General features: G+C 46.5%; 1 protein-coding gene across 3 annotated transcripts in view; it reads left to right on the top strand.

Annotated features, from left to right (window-relative positions):
• Window positions 1-866: 866 nt before the first annotated feature.
• Window positions 867-24,850, top strand: part of ASAP1 (ArfGAP with SH3 domain, ankyrin repeat and PH domain 1) — a 403,335-nt gene continuing 379,351 nt past the window's right edge. For all 3 annotated transcript variants that reach the window (XM_066578799.1, XM_066578798.1, XM_066578796.1), the window contains exon 1: window positions 867-1,034. The gene's annotated coding sequence lies outside the window, so the exon portion shown is untranslated. The remainder of the gene's footprint in view (window positions 1,035-24,850) is intronic.

Below are 24,850 nucleotides of genomic sequence, written 5' to 3'. Positions count from 1 at the left end.
TTTTTTTTTCAAATTTTTTACCCCCCGCCGTGCTAGGAGACAACGTGCAATCCGTGACCTATCCGTAATTTTTATTGTGGATGGGTCGCAATTCGGACGGCTTCCATTGACTTCAATGGAAGCCGTCCGCATGGCTTCCACAAAAAAACAGAGCATGCTGTGATTTTTCCTCTGCTGGCGTAAACCTGCTATTTGTTTCCACAAGTGTGGAGCAAGAATCGATTTCCCATGACATACTATAGATGGTATTTGCTGCAGATCCACGTTTGGACGCCTGTTGCGGATTCGGCAACAAATATCCTGGGGGGATGAGCCCTTACATGCGATGAGTAGAACAATCAGAGAATGAATGATCTCATAAATACCTTCCATCATGTTGTAATTCATCGTCAAACTACTAATGGGTTAAAAATCCAATGCAACTTTCACAACAGAATGAGGGAACAGATGAATGACTGAATGTATGGAGGAGTGAATGGTTGATATGTGAATGAAGAATGTATCAATAAGTGATCAGACTGCAAAGGCCTTAAAAATCTGCTTGAACTTTCAGATTTGGATGTAGCAAAATGTAACTTGTGTGTGAGAACTTTGTGCAACAAGAATGAATGACTGTAAGATGCCATTGTGTAATGTTCATTCTGCAGCACTTGGTCAGGGACTTGCAGGCCTCCTGCCTCCCCCTCTGTGTCCAGCAGGCAGTCCCAGCTCAGCAGGACTCATGTAAGCCTCCTCTTGGCCGCTATCTCTCAGGAATGTGCGCTCTCTCTCCACATTTCCTGTTGCACTGTATAGATTTCCTGAGATCCGTCCTCCAGCCCCCCAGGGCTCTCCCTCTCACATGCTACATTTTCCTTCCTGTTCTCCTCCAGCGTGAGCAGAGTCTATGGATGCGATCCATATGTGCTAGGCATCCCTGGATCCATACGTCCCTATATGTGACTCCGCGTCCTCCGCTCTCCTCCTATCATGAAATAATGGATTCCTATCTGGGACTCAAACGTGGAATGGAAATTGGATCTGCATGTCTTCTGGTAAGTTCCCTCCAGCCAGGCGAACTTTATAAACAGTTATGCAAATGTAGCAGAGCTGACTTTGTCAATGAACTGATCTTCCTGTGATTTGAGACAACTTTGTGGGGTTAAGTCCCATGCAGTTCTCTATAAAGCACAGATCCCTCCTGACTTTGGGATATCCATGTGATGTGGACTCATGGCTGCATACTCAGCTCTGCTGCTTCTGGCAAACACAGCTCTGTAGTATCCGGTTGCCAAGAAGCCAACAGTATAGATTTCCTGAGATCCGTCCTCTTGCCCCCCAGGGCTCTCCCTCTCACATGCTACATTATGCTGGTGCCAAGTAACTAACGATAACGGCACCGCGATCAACCGGAATCACAATCAATGTGAAATGTAAAATTGCCATGGCTCCCTGACGTCATGGGGTTAACTGCAGTCCTATGCAAAATCTCATCTGCTTCACACTGTAATATACCCAGGAGTATAAGATGACAAACTCAGCTCAACTATCTCACAAACACAGCTGTATAAAATGTAGCACTGAGGTGAAAATACAAACAATGGAGAAATGGATTAAATGCTTTACACAAATTGTGGCAGGCGCCATATCAGCATTAAAATGTGCGATTTTCTTAATTTACTCGCAGTTTTGAAGGGCAGGAAGAAAAGTGGGCGGGGATTGGTGGAGGGGCGGGGCCATGGTCTGTTCAATGATTTACACCAGCAATAATGAGAGTAAGGGTGAGCGCCCACTAGTGGGTTTTTTTCTGCTGCAAATTTGTTCCTATTTTTTCTTCCAATTGTCAATGAGTCTTCCTAATGTGAAAACCGCGACGCGACGCGACGCCACTTTGCGTTTTTAACATTAGAAAGTCCCATTGACAATTGAAAGAAAAAATAGGAGCAAATTTGCAGCAGAAAAAAACCCACTAGTGGGCGGTCACCCTTATAGTGCAAATGCTGGCGCATTGGACTCCAACATGGCGTACGTGAAGACTGGCGTATGAAATGCCAACTCTTAGTAAACTGAGCCCAGAGTGAAGGCCATATTACCTCATATCTACTTGTTATTGCACAGTGGGCACTACTGCCCGTTATTACCCCATTGGTAATCTGTGGCCTTACTCGCATGCTGGACTTTGGCGCAGATTCCATTCTAAATATGCTGACAGTCCCCTGTGAATCCCGCACTGAGCAGGGGTCGGACCCGATGACCCCGGGGGACCCTGCCACCAGTCTGTGGATTCAACCCTCCATAGCGCACATATCCGGGGCGCAGCCTTCTACGCGCTTCTATTATTTCTGTGACCACTTTTGCAACTTTTTGGCTTTTATGTGATATATAACATTCCTAAGTTCCGTCTAGAGAAGCGGTAATCGGTCGGCCCTGCGTTACATATCTGCTCTGTGCGTTCCTATACGGGCTGCGCCGTTTGTCTCCTGTCCTGGACGCCCCCGAGTTTTTTTCTTAGCTGCAAGGATGTATCTACACAGGAAAGTCAGAAAGTCAGGACAATATGGTGCTTGCCACCATGGGACTTTGCCTGTGAGCGCAATGCGTTTTACGAGACAATCGTATGGTAATATATTCCTAAGGGCTCGGTCAGACGGCGCTTCTTACATGCGTTTATTTATTTAAAAAATTGTACTTTGCGAGAAAAACTAAATAAATTGCGTGACCGCGCCCATCAACAGCCATATGTTACATGTCTGGTAGGTGGGAATTCAATGCGCATGTAACATTCGGACATGTGACCGCTACCACTGAAAAGCATTGCTTCTACATAGATGCGAACACAAAAAACTACGCAGCAAAAAGCGCCCGTCTGACTGAGCCGGAACAAGCGATGTATGTGTGTGAAACAGAAAACTCGCCTGCATTCAAATCCCACCCGCATGTCGGGTCTGTGTGCAAATATATACCCCCCAACAGAGGGCATGCTGCAACTGCCCTACTTCACAGTAAACGGCCCCCTGCATATACCGCCTTCTGCAACACACAACACCCGTCATAAGACTGGATATGTGAATGCGCTCTAAGGATGCATAAAAATCATCAGCTGTGTGAGACAGACTCGCAGGCCTCAGAGCAGCGCTCATCATGGGCTTCACTGAAGCTCGGCCAAATGTGCTGCACCGTCTGGGGGGCGCCGCGCTCTCCTCACCGCATACCAGGTACACAGTGCAGCAGCTCCGTCCCTGAGATGGGACTCAAATACACTCAGGTCATGTGACCGAAGAATGAGACGTCAGTCGCCATGAGAGAAGCGGCTGCTCAGCGGGAGTCCCAAGTGAGGGACCCCAATGACTGCATACTACTGACACGGCCAGATGATGAAACACGTGGGCAGCGCTGATAGGGCGCCGCGGCCACAGACAGAGGTGCAGCTCAGGATCTGGTTTCATTAAAAAACCTTTACTGGAAAAATGTAAAGATGAACTGGTTCCTCTCCGTGTAATCACAGCGATGTGCGCACTTGTGTGGTCAAAGCCGTAACGGAGGAACCACAATGAGGCATCTAAGGAGCATCCAGGGAACCTGTAAAGGGGAACTTACAGCAAACAGCAGTGAATAAGACGACTAACATGTCACTTCTACTGAAACTCCTCATCAGCCCCATGGGCGGAGCTAACCACACCCATCCTACAAATGCACCTAATGTTATACTACATAGGGGGCGGTATTATAGTGGTTACATTCTTGTACATAGGGGGCGGTATTATAGTAGTTATATTCTTGTACATAGGAGGCAGTATTATAGTAGTTATATTCTTGTACATAGGAGGCGGTATTATAGTAGTTATATTCTTGTACATAGGGGGCAGTATTATAGTAGTTATATTCTTGTACATAGGGGCGGTATTATAGTAGTTATATTCTTGTACATAGGAGGCAGTATTATAGTAGTTACATTCTTGTACATAGGGGGCGGTATTATAGTAGTTATATTCTTGTACATAGGGGGCAGTATTATAGTAGTTATATTCTTGTACATAGGGGCGGTATTATAGTAGTTACATTCTTGTACATAGGAGCAGTATTATAGTAGTTATATTCTTGTACATGGGAGCAGTATTATAGTAGTTACATTCTTGTACATAGGAGCAGTATTATAGTAGTTATATTCTTGTACATAGGGGGCAGTATTATAGTAGTTATATTCTTGTACATAGGAGCAGTATTATAGTAGTTATATTCTTGCACATAGGGGGCAGTATTATAGTAGTTATATTCTTGTACATAGGAGCAGTATTATAGTAGTTATATTCTTGTACATGGGGGGCAGTATTATAGTAGTTATATTCTTGTACATAGGGGGCAGTATTATAGTAGTTATATTCTTGTACATAGGGGGCAGTATTATAGTAGTTATATTCTTGTACATAGGGGGCAGTATTATAGTAGTTATATTCTTGTACATAGGGGGCAGTATTATTGTAGTTATATTCTTGTACATAGGGGTCAGTATTATAGTAGTTATATTCTTGTACATAGGAGGCAGTATTATAGTAGTTATATTCTTGTAAAAAGGAGGCAGTATTATAGTAGTTATATTTTTGTACATAGGGAGCAGTATTATAGTAGTTATATTCTTGTACATAGGGGCAGTATTATTTTAGTTATATTTTTGTACATAGGGAGCAGTATTATAGTAGTTATATACTTGTACATAGGGGGCAATATTATAGTAGTTATATTTTTGTACATAGGGAGCAGTATTATATTAGTTATATTCTTGTACATAGGGGGCAGTATTATAGTAGTTATATTCTTGTACATAGGAGCAGTATTATAGTAGTTATATTCTTGTACATAGGGGGCAGTATTATAGTAGTTATATTCTTGTACATAGGAGGCAGTATTATAGTAGTTATATTCTTGTACATAGAGGACAGTATTATAGTAGTTATATTCTTGTAAAAAGGAGGCAGTATTATAGTAGTTATATTCTTGTACATAGGAGGCAGTATTATAGTAGTTATATACTTGTACATAGGGGGCAATATTATAGTAGTTATATTCTTGTACATAGGGGGCAGTATTATAGTAGTTATATTCTTGTACATAGGGGGCAATATCATTATAGTTATATACTTGTACATAGGGGCAGTATTATAGTAGTTATATTCTTGTACATAGGGGGCAGTATTATAGTAGTTATATTCTTGTACGTAGGGTGCTGTATTATAGTAGTTATATTCTTGTACATGGGAGCAGTATTATAGTAGTTATATTCTTGTACATGGGAGCAGTATTATAGTAGTTATATTCTTGTACATAGGGGGCAGTATTATAGTAGTTATATTCTTGTACATAGGGGCGGTATTATAGTAGTTACATTCTTGTACATAGGAGCAGTATTATAGTAGTTATATTCTTGTACATGGGAGCAGTATTATAGTAGTTATATTCTTGTACATAGGTGCTGTATTATAGTAGTTATATTCTTTTACATAGAAGGTAGTATTATAGTAGTTATATTCTTGTACATAGGGGGCAGTATCATTATAGTTATATACTTGTACATAGGGGCAGAATTATAGTCGTTATATTCTTGCACATAGGGGCAGTAATATTTACTTATATTTTTGCACATAGGGGGCAGTATTATAGTAGTTATATTCTTGAACATAGGGGCAGTATTATAATAGTTATATACTTGTACATAGGGGGCAGTATTATAGGAGATATATTCTTGCACATAGGGGGCAGTATTATAATAGTTATATACTTGTACATAGGGGGCAGTAATATTTAGTTATATTTTTGTACATAAAGGGCAGTATTATAGTAGTTATATTCTTGTACATAGGGGCAGTATTATAGTAGTTATATACTTGTACATAGGGGCAGTATTATAGAAGTTATATTCTTTTACATAGGAGCAGTATTATACTAGTTATATTCTTGTACACAGGGGCAGTATTATAGTAGTTATATTCTTGTACATAGGGGGCAGTATTATAGTAGTTATATTCTTGTATATAGGGGGCAATATTATAATAGTTATATCCTTGTACATTAACTGCAGTATGATACTAGTATATATACTTGTCATTTAATTTTCTAAGTTTTATTTTTCTTTAGTGTGCTTTTGCAATGTGCGACAAGCGGGAAGAGTCCTGCACTAGATGTAGCTGAGGAGCCGTGTCATGGTGGCAATGAGTGCAGCAGGCTCTTTGCTATCTTGCACACTGTTGAAGATATACAATGGGATCTGGGATTAGGTGATCTAATGGGATTAGGTGATCGTGACGCCAGTGCCTGGATTAATAGAACTTGTTCGTGAAATTAGACTAACACATGTATGTAGGTAAATGACAGGCACACCATTTACTTTCAGGCGCGTGGTTGACCGTATTAATATTAAGCACCAGAAATTGCATATAAAAATTGCATATATACAGTTTAACACTTTATACATTGATAAAGAAACTTTGAGAAGGCAGCTTCTGAGCTAAGGGAAAGCTATAGAGAGAGAACTGACGAGAAAATACCCCTTTCTTCCAACTAAGAGTAAATTGCCCACCATGAAATGCTTTTTTAGTTTTCTCTAAAACGAAAAAAGTTTAGTATTGTGTTAGCCTGTCTAGTAAAGTGTGATTGTTCTCAGTAAGAGAAACCAAGTATTCTTGTAGATATGATGCCATTCAATGGCTAACAAAAATACTTGATGTTATAGTGAGCTTTCCAACCTTTTAGGATCCTTCCTTGGGCATAATGGAACGAATATAATGAGGTACTTAATATAAGAAATGAGCCGGACCCCCCCCCCCCCTCCCCTCGTTCTCTGGGGCTTGACAGCTCAGCAGCTATGTGATTTCTAATGGGGAACTGCCTAAATAACCTTTTTTTTTTTAAATTCCTATCCTGACTCTCTCTTCTTATTAAATGAAGCATCACTACTAGAGATGAGCGAGCATACTCGTCCGAGCTTGATGCTCGTTCGAGTATTAGGGTACTCGAGATGCTCGTTACTCGAGACAAACACCACGCGGTGTTCGAGTCACTTCCATTTTCTTCCCAGAAAAGTTTGCGCCGTTTTCTGGCCAATAGAAGCACAGGGAAGGCATTACAACTTCCTCCTGTGAAGTTCCAGCCCTATCCCAACCCCCTGCAGTGAGTGGCTGGGGAGATGAGGTGTCACCTGAGTATATAAACTGGGGCCGGCCGCGGCTCGCCACAGATGCACGCTGTGAGACATTAGGGAAAATGCCGTCTTGCTGTAGCTGCTATAGGGAGAGTGTTAGGCTGTTATCTTCGTCTTCAAGAACCCCAACGGTCCTTCTTAGGGCCACATCTGACTGTGTGCAGTACTGTTGAGGCTGCTTTTAGCAGTTTTGCACATTTTTTTTTTGTATATCGGGCGTGCAGACCATTGCGTCCTCAGTCTGCAGTCATTTTACTGAGTATAGGGGCAGTACTGGTGAGGCAGGGACAGTGGTACAGGGAAAGAGATATACTGGCTATATAGGCAATGGGCTTTTTCAAAAAAATTGGAAAAAAAAATCTTTGGGCTGCCTGTGACCATGTTCAGTTTACTGCGTGTCTGCTGGGGGTAGTAGTCGCTCATTAATACCCAGCTAGGTGTTACTGCAGCCTTGCGCATAATTTTTTCTGGCTGCACTGTGCTTTCAATAACCACAGTCATCCTCCAACAGGGAAATCCATATACAGGCTATATAGGCAGTGGGCTTTTTCCCAAAAATTGGAAAAAAATACTATATTTGGGCTGCCTGTGACCGTCTTCAGTTTACTGCGTGTCTGCTGGGGGTAGTAGTCGCTCATTATTACCCAGCTAAGCCTGTGACCGTCTTCAGTTTACTGCGTGTCTGCTGGGGGTAGTAGTCGCTCATTATTACCCAGCTAAGCCTGTGACCGTCTACAGTTTACTGCGTGTCTGCTGGGGGTAGTAGTCGCTCATTAATACCCAGCCTTGCGCGTAATTTTTTCTGGCTGCACTGTGCTTTCAATAACCACAGTCATCCTCCAACAGGGAAATCCATATACAGGCTATATAGGCAGTGGGCTTTTCCCCAAAAATTGGAAAAAAATACTATATTTGGGCTGCCTGTGACCATCTTCAGTTTACTGCGTGTCTGCTGGGGGTAGTAGTCGCTCATTATTACCCAGCCAAGCCTGTGACCGTGTACAGTTTACTGCGTGTCTGCTGGGGGTAGTAGTCGCTCATTATTACCCAGCTAAGCGTTACAGCAGGCTTGCGCATAATTGTTTCCTGGCTCTGCTGTGTCCGTTACATGATCGCCGTCATCCCGCCAGAGGGAAAGAGTATACATATATACGCTGCATACGGTGTCTGTCTGGTTTTTCACCTCACCATTTTAAAAAATTTAAGCAAAATACTGAAGGCCTACCACTGGCCTTTGGCCACTTGACTGGTTCTGCCGTGTGAATTCCAGTAGCTCAGTCATACGCACCTACGTCTGACTACAGGCTTGCACATAATGGTTTCCTGCCTCTGCTGTGCGTTCCGTAAGCGAAGTCAGCCTCCAACCTCAGGCCAATAAGCGGCACATTTAATTACAGCATTCTCTTTCTGCTCTACTCTTAATACACCATGCTGAGGGGTAGGGGTAGGCCTAGAGGATGTGGACGCGGGCAAGGACGCGGAGGCCCAAGTCAGGGTGTGGGCACAGGCCGAGCTCTTGGTCCAGGTGTATCGCAGCCGACTGCTGCGGGATTAGGAGAGAGGCAAGTTTCTGGGGTCCCCAGATTCATCTCACAATTAATGGGTCCACGCGGTAGACCTTTATTAGAAAATGAGCAGTGTGAGCAGGTCCTGTTGTGGAAGGCAGAAAGTGCATCCAGCAATCTATCGACCACCCAGAGTTCTACGCCGTCCACTGCTGCAACTCTGAATCCTCTGGCTGCTGCTCCTCCCTCCCAGCCTCCTCACTTCATGAAAATGACACATTCTGAGGAGCAGGCAGACTCCCAGGAACTGTTCTCGGGCCCCTGCCGAGATTGGGCAGCAATGGTTCCTCTCCCACCGGAGGAGTTTGTCGTGACCGATGCCCAACCTTTGGAAAGTTCCCAGGGTGCGGTGGATGAGGCTGGGGACTTCCGGCAACTGTCTCAAGAGCTTTCAGTGGGTGAGGAGGACGATGACGATGAGACACAGTTGTCTATCAGTGAGGTAGTAGTAAGGGCAGTAAGTCCGAGGGAGGAGCGCACAGAGGATTCGGAGGAAGAGCAGCTGGACTATGAGGTGACTGACCCCACCTGGTTTGCTAAGCCTACTGAGGACAGGTCTTCAGGACAGTGCAGCAGCAGGGCAGGTTGAAAGAGGCTGTGCGGTGGCCAGGGGTAGAGGCAGGGCCAGACCGAATAATCCACCAACTGTGTCCCAAAGCGCCCCCTCGCGCCATGCCACCCTGCAGAGGCCGAGGTGCTCAAAGGTGTGGCAGTTTTTCACTGAGAGTGCAGACGACCGACGAACTGTGGTGTGCAAGGTTTGTCGCGCCAAGATCAGCTGGGGAGCCACCACCACCAGCATGCGCAGGCATATGATGGCCAAGCACCCCACAAGGTGGGACGAAGGCCGTTCACCGCCTCCGGTTTGCACCACTGCCTCTCCCCCTGTGCCCCAACCTGCCACTGAGATCCAACCCCCCTCTCAGGACACAGGCACGACCGCCTCCCAGCCTGCACCCACACCCTCACCTCCGCTGTCCTCGGCCCCATCCAGCAAAGTCTCTCAGTGCAGCGTCCAGCCGTCGCTAGCGCCACTGTTTGAGCGCAAGCACAAATATGCCGCCACGCACCCGCACGCTCAAGCGTTAAACGTGCACATAGCCAAATTTATCAGCCTGGAGATGCTGCCGTATAGGCTTGTGGAAACGGAGGCTTTCAAAAACATGATGGCGGCGGCAGCCCCGCGCTACTCGGTTCCCAGTCGCCACTACTTTTCCCGACGTGCCGTCCCAGCCCTGCACGACCACGTCTCCCGCAACATTGTACGCGCCCTCACCAACGCGGTTACTGGCAAGGTTCACTTAACTACGGACACGTGGACAAGTACTGGCGGGCAGGGCCACTATATCTCCCTGACGGCACATTGGGTGAATTTAGTGGAGGCTGGGACCTAGTCAGAGCCTGGGACCGCTCACGTCCTACCCACCCCCAGAATTGCGGGCCCCAGCTCGGTGCTGGTATCTGCGGCGGTGTATGCTTCCTCCACTAAACCACCCTCCTCCTCCTACGCAACCTCTGTCTCGCAATCAAGATGTGTCAGCAGCAGCACGTCGCCAGCAGTCGGTGTCGCATGGCGTGGCAGCACAGCGGTGGGCAAGCGTCAGCAGGCCGTGCTGAAACTACTCAGCTTAGGAGAGTAGAGGCACGCAACCCACGAACTGCTGCAGAGTCTGACAAAGCAGACCGACCGCTGGCTTTCGCCGCTGAGCCTCCAACCGGGCATGGTCGTGTGTGACAACGGCCGTAACCTGGTGGCGGCTCTGCAGCTCGGCAGCCTCACGCACGTGCCATGCCTGGCCCACGTCTTTAATTTGGTGGGTCAGTGGTTTCCTAAAAGCTACCCACGCTTGTCAGACCTGCTCGGAAAGGTGCGCCGGGTGAGCGCACATTTCCGCAAGTCCAACACGGACGCTGCCACCCTGCGGACACTGCAACATCGGTTTAATCTGCCAGTGCACCGACATGGGCGGCGTAGTGGGAGTCAGCCTCCTCAATTCTTTACAGAAGAGTGGGCCTGGTTGGCAGACATCTGCCAGGTCCTTGGAAAGTTTGAGGAGTCTACCCAGATGGTGAGTGGCGATGCTGCAATCATTAGCATCACTATTCCTCTGCTATGCCTCTTGAGTAGTTCCCTGCAAAGCATAAAGGCAGACGCTTTGCACTCGGAAACGGAGGTGGGTGAAGACAGTATGTCGCTGGATATTCAGAGCACCCTCATGTCTATATCTCAGCGCGTTTTGGAGGAGGAGGAGGGGGAGGAGCATGAGGAGGAGGGGGAAGAGACAGCTTGGCTCACTGTTGAGGGTACCCATGCTGCTTGCCTGTCATCCTTTCAGAGTGTATGGCCTGAGTAGGAGGAGGAGGAGGATCCTGAAAGTGATCTTCCTAGTGAGGACAGCCATGTGTTGCGTACAGGTACCCTGGCACACATGGCTGACTTCATGTTAGGATGCCTTTATTGTGACCCTCGCGTTAGACGCATTCTGGCCACTACGGATTACTGGGTGTACACACTGCTCGACCCATGGTATAAGGAGAACCTTTCCACTCTCATACCCGAAGAGGAAAGGGGTTCGAGAGTGATGCTATACCACAGGACCCTGGTGGACAAACTGATGGTAAAATTCCCATCCAACAGCGCTAGTCGCAGAAGGCGCAGTTCCGAGGGCCAGGTAGCAGGGGAGGCGCGGAGATCAGGCAGCATGTACAGCGCAGGCAGGGGAACACTCTCCAAGGCCTTTGCCAGCTTTATGGCTCCCCAGCAAGACTGTGTCACCGCTCCCTATTCAAGGCTGAGTCGGCGGGAGCACTGTAAAAGGATGGTGAGGGAGTACGTAGCCGATCGCACGACCGTCCTCCGTGATGCCTCTGCTCCGTACAACTACTGGGAGTCGAAGCTGGACACGTGGCCTGAACTCGCGCTGTATGCCCTGGAGGTGCTTGCTTGCCCTGCGGCTAGCGTCTTGTCAGAGAGGGTGTTTAGTGCGGCTGGGGGAATCATCACGGATAGGCGTACCCGCCTGTCAACTGACAGTACCGACAGGCTAACACTCATCAAGATGAACAAAGCCTGGATTTCCCCAGACTTCTCTTCTCCACCAGTGGACAGCAGCGATACCTAAGCAATACGTAGGCTGCACCCGCGAATGGAAGCATCGTTATCTATCACAATAAAAAACGGGGACCTTTTAGCTTCATCAATCTGTGTATTATATTCATCCTCCTCCTCCTGGTCCTCCTCCTGAAACCTCACGTAATCACGCCGAACGGGCAATTTTTCTTAGGCCCACAAGGCTCAGTCATATTACTTTTGTAAACAATGTTTATACGTTTCAATTCTCATTGAAGCGTTGAAACTTGCACCTGAACCAATTTTTATTTTAACTGGGTTGCCTCCAGGCCTAGTTACCAATTAAGCCACATTAACCAAAGCCATTAATGGGTTTCACCTGCCCTCTTGGTTGGGCATGGGCAATTTTTCTGAGGTACATTAGTACTGTTGGTACACCAATTTTTTGGGGCCCTCGCCTACAGTGTAATCCTAGTAATTTTTATGGGCTTCGCCTGCACTCATGGTACAGCAAGGTGTGTGGGGTTGGCCTACACTTTTGCTACATAAATGTAACTGGGGCCTTGTCTATACTGCAACTACTGAAATGTGAAAAAGACTGTTATCTCCCTAAACTGCTGCAACGGGAATTGTTACTGGGGCCTGTCTTGACTGCTACTACTACTGAAATGGAACTAATACTGTGCTCCCCCTATACTGCTGTTTCAGAATTGTTACTGGGGCCTGTCTTGACTGCTACTATTACTGAAATGGAACTAATACTGTGCTCCCCCTATACTGCTGCTAGTGATATGTTACTGGGGCCTGTCCAGACTGCTACTACTACTGAAATGGAACTAATACTGTGCTCCCCCTATACTGCTGCTAGTGATATGTTACTGGGGCCTGTCTAGACTGCAACTACTACTGCAATGGAACTATACTGTGCTCCCCCTATACTGCTGCTAGTGATATGTTACTGGGGCCTGTCTAGACTGCTACTACTACTCAAATGGAACTAATACTGTGCTCCCCCTATACTGCTGCTAGTGATATCTTACTGGGGCCTCTCCAGACTGCTACTACTACTGAAATGGAACTAATACTGTGCTCCCCCTATACTGCTGCTAGTGATATGTTACTGGGGCCTGTCTTGACTGCTACTACTACTGAAATGGAACTAATACTGCGCTCCCCCTATACTGCTGCTTTGGAATTGTTACTGGGGCCTGTCTAGACTGCTACTACTACTGAAATGGAACTAATACTGCGCTCCCCCTATACTGCTGCTTTGGAATTGTTACTGGGGCCTGTCTTGACTGCTACTACTACTGAAATGGGCGGTTGGGCAGCATGTAACCCAGGAGAAGTGGCAGCGGAGTGTCATGCAGGCAGTGATTGTGCTTTGTTGGAGGTAGTGTGGTGCTTAGCAAAGGTATGCCATGCTAATGAGGGCTTTTCAGAAGTAAAAATTGTTGGGAGGGGGGGGGCCCACTCTTGCCGCTATTGTGGCTTAATAGTGGGACCTGGGAACTTGAGATGCAGCCCAACATGTAGCCCCTCGCCTGCCCTATCCGTTGCTGTGTCGTTCCCATCACTTTCTTGAATTGCCCAGATTTTCACACATGAAAACCTTAGCGAGCATCGGCGAAATACAAAAATGCTCGGGTCGCCCATTGACTTCAATGGGGTTCGTTACTCGAAACGAACCCTCGAGCATCACTGAAAGTTTGACTCGAGTACCGAGCACCCGAACATTTTGGTGCTCGCTCATCTCTAATCACTACCCTTTGTTACCTGAACTGGTTATTAGAGCAGTTGCTCTTAAGTTGTAGGTAAAGTACTTTTATTCTGTGGTGGCAGTCCAGGTCAATATACTTTTACTTGTAGCATTTTAGCAGTGTATTAAAATACTGTAGTGGATTTTTGGGGGGTCGATACCTTTTCTGGCGTTTGGAACTTACTGCATGTTAACAAATCATTTGAGAGATCATTTGTGATGTAATCATTCATTCACAATGTAAATATTTCTGTAGACTTCAGCCTTCCAGAGTCACTCACTGATTATGGCCTTGGGGGCTGCAGCTTGCTGAGGACCCTGTGTGTCCGCATCCGAGGCTGACCCTATTGTGTACCTGGCAAATATTCAAAGTGGAATTAAGATATGTGTCCGTGGCCAAAAGTTCTCTAGTCGGATGTTTCTATTGCAACTGAAATACAGTTATAAGCATTTTATCAAAACTGTATCAAAACTTGTATCACGGAGCAGCAGGAAACATTGCCTGTGTGCTGCCTAGTGTAGGCCCTGAGCATAGCACAGGCAGGCTTTTATAGTGTTGACTCATGTAGCGCCCCCTAAGGTACTGCCTTAGGATTATGCAGTGTGTGTGAATTTTCTTTTTGACTTGCAGTTTCCCTTTCTACCACGGACTACAGCCAGTGTTTTCCATAGACATCAGTGGAACAGCGCCCTCCTGCAGCGCTGATTGCTAGAGCAGCACAGATAGTTGTGGTGTTCGATCCCCCTCTAGGGTTAATGAGAGCTTGCATCATTCTAGGCGATTAATAATGTATAGGCAATAAATAAAAGTGCAGGTTTAGCAAAGTTCAATGAGAAGGTCAGCGTTTCCGGAGAAGTTCTGCTGGACTCGCATTCTAATAATACTGCAATGTTCGGGCAAGCTAAGTGCTTATTAGAGTAAACTGGGGGAGGGGGTACAAATACAGGGAAAGGACATGGCAGCCAATCAGGACTGGGGGCACCTTACCTTAGTTCTAGCTCACTTACCTATAACAAAACACATACTTACAACTTCTTGGTGAAAACGTGGGTTGGCCACAGCTTTATTAAATATTTTCAAACATATACTTTTAACTTTATTTATTTAATTTAACTTTATTAACTTTCTCTGACTATAAACCTCCCATGCCTAATTGAACTATTGTTAATACTGTAACGGCCCAGAGGACGTTCGTAAGCCCCTGTATCCATGGGCCTGAAAACCTTCCTTTACGCCGTAGCCCGCATGGGAAGCTCCCGGCCACACGGCATGCGCAGTACGCCTACGGCGCATACCGCCCCACCCCGCCAACCCTCTCCAAAGCCATCTCCACCCCGTCCTGCAGTCCGGACAAAAAAGTGTCCAATCCCACCTCGTTGAGGTGTACGCCATCCATTCTCAAAGCTCCTTTTTCTTTATCCTCCAGCTCCCAGTGGCGGACTGCCACTCCACCCAGTGATTGTACGAACCTGGACATGCGTAAGTTTATTAATTTCCTTACTCGCTCAATGGCGTCCATATCCCTGGCACCTCTCCAGTATCTCCGAGCCACTATATCCGACCAAACCAAGATGCAGTCGTTAAAACAGTCCCGGAACCGAAGCAAGTCCTGCTTCATGAGCACCAACAAATCGTTCATCTTTGTGTTGCCTAAGTCGTTCCCCCCGGCATGAACGACCAGTATAACTTTCCGGGGGGTCCACTTGCTTATCCTTAGTACCAACTGTAACAACCGGGGCCATTGAAGCCCCCACACTCCAACCCAATTAACCAGTGCTCCGCTCAGACCCAGATTCCTTCCCATGGGTCGCATTGCCGCTCTCCTCTCGGCCCAATAGATGAACGAGTGTCCCAGAATCCAAACATGCCATGGTTCGTGCGCTGAAATAAAGAATCAACATAGGAAATCAAATCCCTGGTATACCCAAAATTTTACCGGGTTCCAATTGCCCGAAAACAAACTATGTTACTGCAACTCAATCCATGACCAAGGCTCCTTCCACAATCCGATCTGGCCTAACGTATGACTTATACGCTTGGGATTTCCATCTTCCCAACTTTTTCAAACCGTCCTCTGTCATACCGTGTGCTTCCGCAGTCGTCGCAGACCCAATCCTAAAGGAATGGGTTCCAAATTCCGCCGGATCCAGGCCCAACTTCTTTAAAGCCGAACGCAAAACCGCCGAAAACGGAAAATGGGTGAGCGGTGCCCCCGACGCATGGGCCAAAAATTTGCTGACTGCAGGGCGCCTGGCGATAAACTGTCTCAACATGCCCACCGGGCACCATCTGTCGCCCGAACTATTAATGGTTAGCCAGTCGCCTCTACCATACAAGTCCGTCTTTGACTTCCTAACGCAAACTCTGACAGATGCCTCCGTGACAATCACATCATTTTGTCCTAAACCCCCGGGTTTTGCTTTGCTTGCCGGCACCAGCTCACCGATGCGCAATGCCGCGAAAAATGCGAGTGAAAATGCTGACCTGAACAATAACGTCTCGAATGCATCTGAGCACACTCTCTCCAAAACCGACAATAACATTATTAACAATTTTAACGTAATGGGTCGCCGTGTGTCCGCTAGTACCTTCTCTTTTTTCCAACCCCGAATAATCTGTTGGAACACAAACTCTTTCGTTACATCTGCCACACCGTGTAATTTTAAGAGGAAAGCAACCCCAGCAAGGTGTTTCTTCGCCACACCGACGGACAACCTCTTATCCCGCAATTCCGCCAACATGTCCAGCGTCGCCGCCCTCGCTCTTACACCCCCTACCACCATTCCTCCCATCAATCTTAACCATGTTGCCCAGACTGTGTTATAACTTCTCCACGTTGTAACCGCAACCGATGACTCCACCAGCCTCAGCAGCTCTCCTCGGCCAGATTCCACAAGGAAGGCGGGCAGCGTACCCCCTCGGCATCCGCCCGTGGGTGCCGCTCCCTGAACCGCTCCATCTGCGAACGAGAGAGTGCGTCAGCCGCTCCGTTGTCACAACCTGGGACATGTTTCGCACGCAAATATATATTACTTTGCAAACATCGCAATACCACGTGTCTCAACAACGCCAAAACCGGCGGGAACGCAGAAGATTGCTTATTTATGGTTTGCACGACCGCTGCATTATCTGACCAGAAACAGATCTTACGGTCCCGTAACTCTGATTCCCATAATTCCATTGCCACTACCACCGGGAAAAATTCCAGCAAAGTAATATTTTTTGTCCACCTTCTTTCTTTCCATAACCTTGGCCAGGGTTCCCTGCACCAATGGTTATTATAAATTACGCCAAAACCGCCCGATCCCGCCGCATCGGCGAACAAACTGATATCCGGGCCTTCCACATCATCCTTAGGGCATACCACTTGCCCGTTGAATGAATGGAGGAAAACCCTCCATATGTGCAGGTCTGCTTTAATTCCTGCTGTCACCCGTACGAAATGATGCAGTTCGCGAACTCCCACCGTTGCCAATGATAATCACCTTGAAAAGGCTCGACCCATTGGGATAACCTTGCTAGCTAAATTCAACAAACCCAGCAGAACCTGAATCTGCCGCAATGTAGCTTTTTTGCATTGCGCCATGTCCCCCACCACTTGGCGTAGCTTTGCCACTTTTTCTTCTGGTAGCCGGAAGACCATGTCTACCGAATCAATTTCAATGCCCAAAAAAGTTAAGTACGTGACCGGGCCCGTCGTCTTTTCCGCCGACAGCGGGACTCCCGCTAACCGCATGAGTCTCTGGAAACTTGTCAATAAAAAACCGCAATCCCCTGACGTTTTTGAACCGACGAACAAAAAATCATCCAGGTAATGTATTACCGATGTGATGCCCGTCTCATAACGTAACACCCACTCCAAGAATGAACTAAACAACTCGAAAAAATAGCATGAAATGGAGCATCCCATCGGCAAACACATGTCCACAAAAAACCTGTCCTCGATCCTACACCCTAGCAAATGGAAGCAATCCGGGTGGACCGGCAGCAGCCGGAACGCCGATTCTATGTCAGTTTTCGCTAACTGGGCAAACCTGCCCGCCGACCTCACTAAACGTACCGCGCAGTCGAACGAAGTGTAAGCCACGGCTGCCTCTGCCTTTGAAATGCCGTCATTTACCGATCCGCCGCTTGGGAACGATAGATGATGGATGAGTCGAAATTTTCCGGATTCCTTCTTGGGCACCAGGCCCAACGGGGACACCCGCAAGTTTTCGAATGGAGGGACATCAAATGGCCCAGCCATGCGGCCCAGCTCCACCTCCTTCATAACCTTCTCTGTCACTAACTCAATGTCGTCTCTTGCCGATTTTAAGTTAGGGCATAGCGTCGTAATTGGCTGGTCAATGAACGGTATTCTGAAGCCCTCCAAAAATCCAGCTCTAAGGATTTTTGCTTTCTGTTTCCTGTGGTACCTGTCTAACCACGGATCCAGGTATCAGCTTCTCACTGGCGTTCGCTGGGCCGCCGGCACCACCCACCGCGGGCGTTGCTCTTTGCTTGCGGAAACAGCGAACCGCCGCATGTTGCCCCCCGCATACCGAGCACTCATGCCTGAACTTGCAGGTGGCGTAAAACCTGCAGTGGCCCTCATTGTATAACCAACAAGAGCCGTTTGGTCTAGAGGAGGCCGCGGGCTGCTGGGATGTGCTCCCCGCGGCTGCCCCTGGAAAGGATGCCTTAGCCGGCTGCTGTGCTAAAATCAACTGTATCCACACATCAGTGGCCTTAGAGGCCCAACTGATGTGACTCTTACCCGAAATACGACGCCTGAAGTCCTCGTCGTAGCGCCACCAGGCCGCACCCCCGTGCAGCCGATAAGCGCTATATATGGTGTTTAAGTACACCATCATCTCAGGACCTTTCGCAGGCTGATGCTGGCACGTAACGTGTACCATTACCATGTATGCCTGCAGCCAGTTACCAAAGGTCTTTGCTATTTTAGGTTTTTTGTCAGTTCCACGCTCTGAACTCCGTTCCTTATCAACCATTACGTGGTCCGCTGAAAGCAAGGACCATATATCCACATAAACACCACTCTTAATTTTTTCCACCACGTCATCCGTCAAACCAACCCCCAGCGGGGCGACACCACAATATAACGAATCACCATATTGCAAACCAACTGACGGGTCAACATCTGCAATGGCTGCTGAGCTAACACCGGTACTACCCACAGGCGGGCCTGAACCCCCTGGAGCACAGGACACTAAAAGCCCTTCTTTAGGTTCAATTCTGCTCAGCAGCGACCGCAACAACGTTACCACATCACTTTTCTCCGCAACCTTTGCGGGATCCATCACACATTTTAAAACATCATATATTTCGGACTCACCAGCTGGACCGACCTCCGGCGTTGCCAAGGGTGCTGTCCCCGCTGTACCGCTCCCGCGGCTCCTGACCGACTCGCGCATGGGCTGCTGACTTGCTGGATACAGAGCCCTTCCTCTACTTTCAGACTGCGACATGCCAGGCTGGTCCAGTCCTGACCGACCCTGCGCGTGGTCCTGCCACCCTCGGCGTTCCCGGTCCTCACGATAGAGGGATGACTGCGGGTCCGACCGACGTGGCTGTTCCACAAATCGCTGTGGTTCCTCTTGCCCGCTGCTGGTACTTGACTCGCGCGCCCTACCACTGCTGCCGCGTGCAAATCCTGGCTGCTGTGCTTGCTCACGCTCTAACCGCTCCTGCCTCTCCTGCCTGGCTCGCGCCTTCTGCCTCCGTCTAGCCCCTTGGCCCTGCCTCTTTGAACTCCTGCGAGGGGCCTGGGTTTGTGAATGGGGGTAGTCTGAGTACTCGGCTGGTGGGGCAATGTATCGGGGGTTAATATAACATCGCCGGTAAGCACCCGGTGGCTCATATGGGTCATTGTATGTTGACTGGCCCAACTGCTGCGGCCCCGCTACGGCCATACTCTGCAGGGGGATTAATACGTGTCGGGGGGGGCTGTTGCAGTGTGCGACTAATAGGCCTGCTGTCGGGAATGTACTGTCGCCTCCTTGCCCCCCTTTCCAAGACTATGTGACCTTCCTCTCCTGAACTGGCTAGTTCCCCTGTGGGATCCCCTAAACTGCCTCCCCCCCCCCCCCCCCCCCTGCTGCTGCCAGACCCACTGCTGTAGCTCTCTGGGCTATGTGATGGGGGGTTGTATGTGGCCCTGCTGGCTGCTTTTCTTTTCCCCTTCTCGCTGCCCCTACCTTCTATACTCTTGCTGCACGTGGCTAAGCTGCTGCGCACCTCCAGCGCTGCCCCCCCCCCCCCCCACGTGCTGTGCCGCCATCTTGTGAGGACGGGCGGCCTAACCGCGTGCTCCCCTGCCTCTCTCCGCTCTGCCTGAGCTCACCTCTCGCTGCCGCTGTAGTCCTGCGCCCGGATGCGCGCTCCTGCAAACGTCCAGAGCCTGCCCTGGCTGCCGAACAGTGTCCTCCGCTTTCCGGACCCCCGGAAATTGCTGACCGTAGTGCTTGTGCTGCCGGTCTCCCCGGCGCGCGCCTAGGTACCGGCGCCCTTCCTCCGCTAGGGCTTCCGGACCCTCTTGGGCAATCGCTGGCGCGGCTGTCTCTTAGTCCTCCTCTCTTTCTCGCTGGGCTCGGGCTGAGCCTTGCCGGAGGCTGCTTCCTTCGACGCTGCCGTCCCTGTGGAGCCTCGTCCTGGATAGCGACGTCCTCCCCCGATGCTTGGTGTTGCTCCTCCTGCCCGGCGGTCGTTGCCTGCTCCGCGGGTGTCCTGCATGTCGCCAGCAGCTCCTCGAGCCAACAGGTCCCGTCCTTCTTCACCGCTTCTCTTATCATCCTGTGTAAGTCCTCCATTATTGTAATCCCCCGATGCCTTTTCCTCTGTGCTTGCGCTCTCACGATCCTCTTCCTCCGCTGGACACCTCTTCCACCCAATAGTCCCGCTCTTTCTTCCCTTTCGCCGGCCTCTTCTTCCACCCGATATTCGTGGTCTTTCCTCCTCTTTTAACCAGCCGCTTCCTCAATCCGCTCCACTGCTCTTTTTAACCGTTTCTTTTAGCTTTTAATCCGTCTTCTCTTTTGCTTCCTTCTTTCTCACTAGCTCCACTCGTACTGCCTTTCCTGCTCCCCACTCTCTTCTCTTCCTGTCTCTAACTCCGCCCCTTCCTCCTAACCGCTCGCTATTCAAAACTTACTTACCCCCCCCCCCCCTCGCCCCCAGTCCCACGCCGCCTCATTACTCATTTTGCGGCATACAAATCTCCTGCTTCTATGGCAGTTGGATGTAACGACCCCAGAAATAGCAGAAGCAGACTGATGCTTGTGGGTCATTCCCTTCTCTCTCGTCTTCCTCTTTGCATTGGTTGAAGCTGAGAGCTCGTTCACATGTATGTCAGCGGTCCCGACCGCAGCTTCCATCGCGGATCTCAATATCCATGCCAGAGGCGCCATTATACAATACGCCAAATAATAGCCCCATGCCTGGGTGGAGGTCGGGCCCTCGGGTAGGTTTGGTGCTGGGGGGCTGGCAACCGCTTAAGATTCGGAGTTCGAACCTGCGGAACTGCTTGTGGTGGGCCATGCCTGGTATGACAGGCCTTAGCAGGAGCGCATCAAGCTAGACTGCTTGCGGTAAATAATGTGCTGGAGGCCGACATTTTGCTTCTTAACTTGAGCCCCTTAAAGACGCAGCCTTTTTTTTTGCCATTTTCGATTTCTCAAGACATCCTAACTCCTGTTTATCCTCCGCCGCCGCTGCCGGAGGGTTGTTGTAGTTGTGGTTGTGAGACGGGTTGTATTTTTCAGTGATACTATTTAATGTACCGCATAATGGACTGAAAAACGTAAAGATTTCTAAGTGGGTAAAATGGAGAAAAAAATGCAACTGTGCCCCTGGATTTCTGGCGTGCTGCACGATAATGTTATTCTGTGGTTCGGTACGGTTCCTACGATGCCACATTTATAGACTTCATTTTCTTGCTGGGTTAAGTTTAAAAAATAAAATATGTTTGGAAAAAATGACATTTTCCGCCGCCATGACTTGATTTTTCCGTTGACGCAGTTGTGTGAGGGCGTCCTGTAGATGCTGTTGGTGCTATTATGGAATACATACAACTATTTGAATGCTTTTTTTTATCATATTTTTCTTGGAGACAGCTGACCAAAAAAGCATAATTCTGGAGTTGTGTATTTTTTTCTGTTCGGGATACATAATGTGGACTTTTACGGACGCAGCGATACCAAACGGGTTTTGTTTTTTTTTGTTTAGATTTATTATTATTATGGGACACCTTTTTTAACTCACTACCTTTTATTTTTTCTAATGCTTAATAAAACTTTTTTTTTTACTCACTTTTACCTAATTTTTTTCCCCCAGAGGAAACCTGAACTTGTAATCGATTAATTGCTCAGAGAGTATTATACAACATCATAATATGAGGGAGGCAGTATGACTATATATTACTACATGGGGCAATATGAGATAATAAGACACAGAAGTATATAACTACTATGTTACTGCCCCCTATGTACAACAATATAGCTGCTATAATACTGCCCCCTATGTACAAGAATATAACTACTATAATACTGCCTCCTATGTACAAGAATATAACTACTATAATACTGCCCCTATGTACAAGAATATAACTACTATAATACTGCCTCCTATGTACAAGAATATAACTAGTATAATACTGCCCCCTATGTACAACAATATAACTACTATAAATACTGCCCCCTATGTACAGGAATATAACTACTATAATTCTGCCCCCTATGTACAAGAATAAAACTACTATAATACCGCCCCCTATGTACAAGAATATAACTACTATAATATTGCTCCTATGTACAAGAATATAACTACTATAATACTGCCCCCTATGTACAAGAATATAACTACTATAATACTGCCCCTATGTACAAGAATATAACTACTATAATACTGCCTCCTATGTACAAGTATATATCTACTATAATACTGCCCCCTATGTACAAGAATAAAACTACTATAATACTGCCCCCTATGTACAAGAATATAACTACTATAATATTGCCTCCTATGTACAAGAAAATAACTACTATAATACTGCTCCCTATGTACAAGAATATAACTACTATAATACTGCCCCCTATGTACAAGAATATAACTACTATAATACTGCCCCCTATGTACAAGAATATAACTACTATAATACTGCCCCCTATGTACAAGAATATAACTACTATAATACTGCCTCCTATGTACATGAATATAACTACTATAATACTGCCCCCTATGTACAAGAATATAACTACTATAATACTGCGCCTATGTACAAGAATATAACTACTATAATACTGCCCCCCTATGTACAAGAATATAACTACTATAAAACTGCCCCTATGTACAAGAATATAACTACTATAATACTGCCCCCTATGTACAACAATATAGCTGCTATAATACTGCCCCCTATGTACAACAATATAGCTGCTATAATACTGCCTCCTATGTACAAGAATATAACTACTCTAATACTGCCCCTATGTACAACAATATAGCTACTATAATACTGCCCCCTATGTACAACAATATAGCTGCTATAATACTGCCCCCTATGTACAAGAATATAACTACTCTAATACTGCCCCCTATGTACAAGAATATAACTACTATAATACTGCCCCTATGTACAAGAATATAACTACTATAAGACTGCCCCCTATGTACAAGAATATAACTACTATGATGCTGCCCCCTATATACAAGAATAAAACAACTGTAATGCTGCCTCCTATGTACAAGAATATAACTACTACAATACTGCCTCCGATGAACAAGAATAAAAATACTACTATAATATTGCCCCCTATGTACAAGAAAATAACTACTATAATACTGCTCCTATGTACAAGAATATAACTGCTATCATACTGCGCCATATGTACAAGAATTTAACTACTATAAAACAGCCCCCTATGTACAAGAATATAACTACTATAATACTGTCCCCTACGTACAAGAATATAACTACTATAATGCTGCTCCCTAAGTACAAGAATATAAATACTATAATACTGCCCCCAATGTACAAGAATATAACTACTATAATACTGCTGATATGTACAAGAATATAACTACTATAATACTGCCCCCTATGTACAAGAATATAACTACTACAATACTGCCCCCTATGTACAAGAATATAACTACTGTAATACTGCCCGCTATGTACAAGAATATAACTACTATAATACTGCCCCCTATGTACAAGAATATAACTACTGTAATACTGCCCCTAAGTACAAGAATTTAACTACTATAATACTGCTTCTATGTTCAAGAATATAACTACTATAATACTGCCCCCTATGTACAAGAATATAACTACTATAATACTGCCGTCTATGTACAAGAACATAACTAGTATAATACTGCCCCCTATGTACAAGAATATAACTACTATAATACTGCTCCTATGTACAAGAATATAACTACTATAATACTGCCTCCTATGTACAAGAATATAACTACTATAATACTGCTCCTATGTACAAGAATATAACTACTATAATACTGCCCCCTATGTACAAGAATATAACTACTATAATACTACCCCCTATGTACAAGAATATAACTACTATAATACTGCTCCTATGTACAAGATGATAACTACTACAATACTGCCTCCTATGTACAAGAATATAACTGCTATAATACTGCCCCCTATGTACAAGAATATAACGACTACAATACTGCCTCCTATGTACAAGAATAAAAATACTACTATAATACTGCCCCCTACGTACAAGAATGTAACTACTATAATACTGCCCCCTATGTACAAGAATATAACTACTATAATACTGCCTCCTATGTACAAGATTATAATTACTACAATACTGCCTCCTCTGTACAAGAATATAACTACTATAATACGGCCCCCTATGTATAAGAACATAACTACTACAATACTGCCTCCTATGTACAAGAATAAAAATACTACTATAATACTGCCTCCTACGTACAAGAATATAACTAAAATAATACTGCCCCCTATGTACAAGAATATAACTACTATAATACTGCCCCCTACGTGCAACAAAATAGCTGCTATAATACTGCTCCCTAGGATCAATAATATAACTACTATAATACTGCCCCCTATGTACGAGAATAACTACTATAATACTGCTCCTACATACAAGAACATAACTACGATAATACTGCCCCCTATGTACAAGAATATAACTACCATAATACTGCATCCTATGAACAAGAGTATAACTACTATAATACAGCCCACTATGTACAAAAATATAACTACTATAATGCTGCCCCCTAT

This window comes from Eleutherodactylus coqui, chromosome 9, assembly GCF_035609145.1.
Source record: "Eleutherodactylus coqui strain aEleCoq1 chromosome 9, aEleCoq1.hap1, whole genome shotgun sequence".
Classification (NCBI taxonomy): domain Eukaryota; kingdom Metazoa; phylum Chordata; class Amphibia; order Anura; family Eleutherodactylidae; genus Eleutherodactylus; species Eleutherodactylus coqui.
This window is presented reverse-complemented; position numbering and strand designations above follow the sequence as displayed.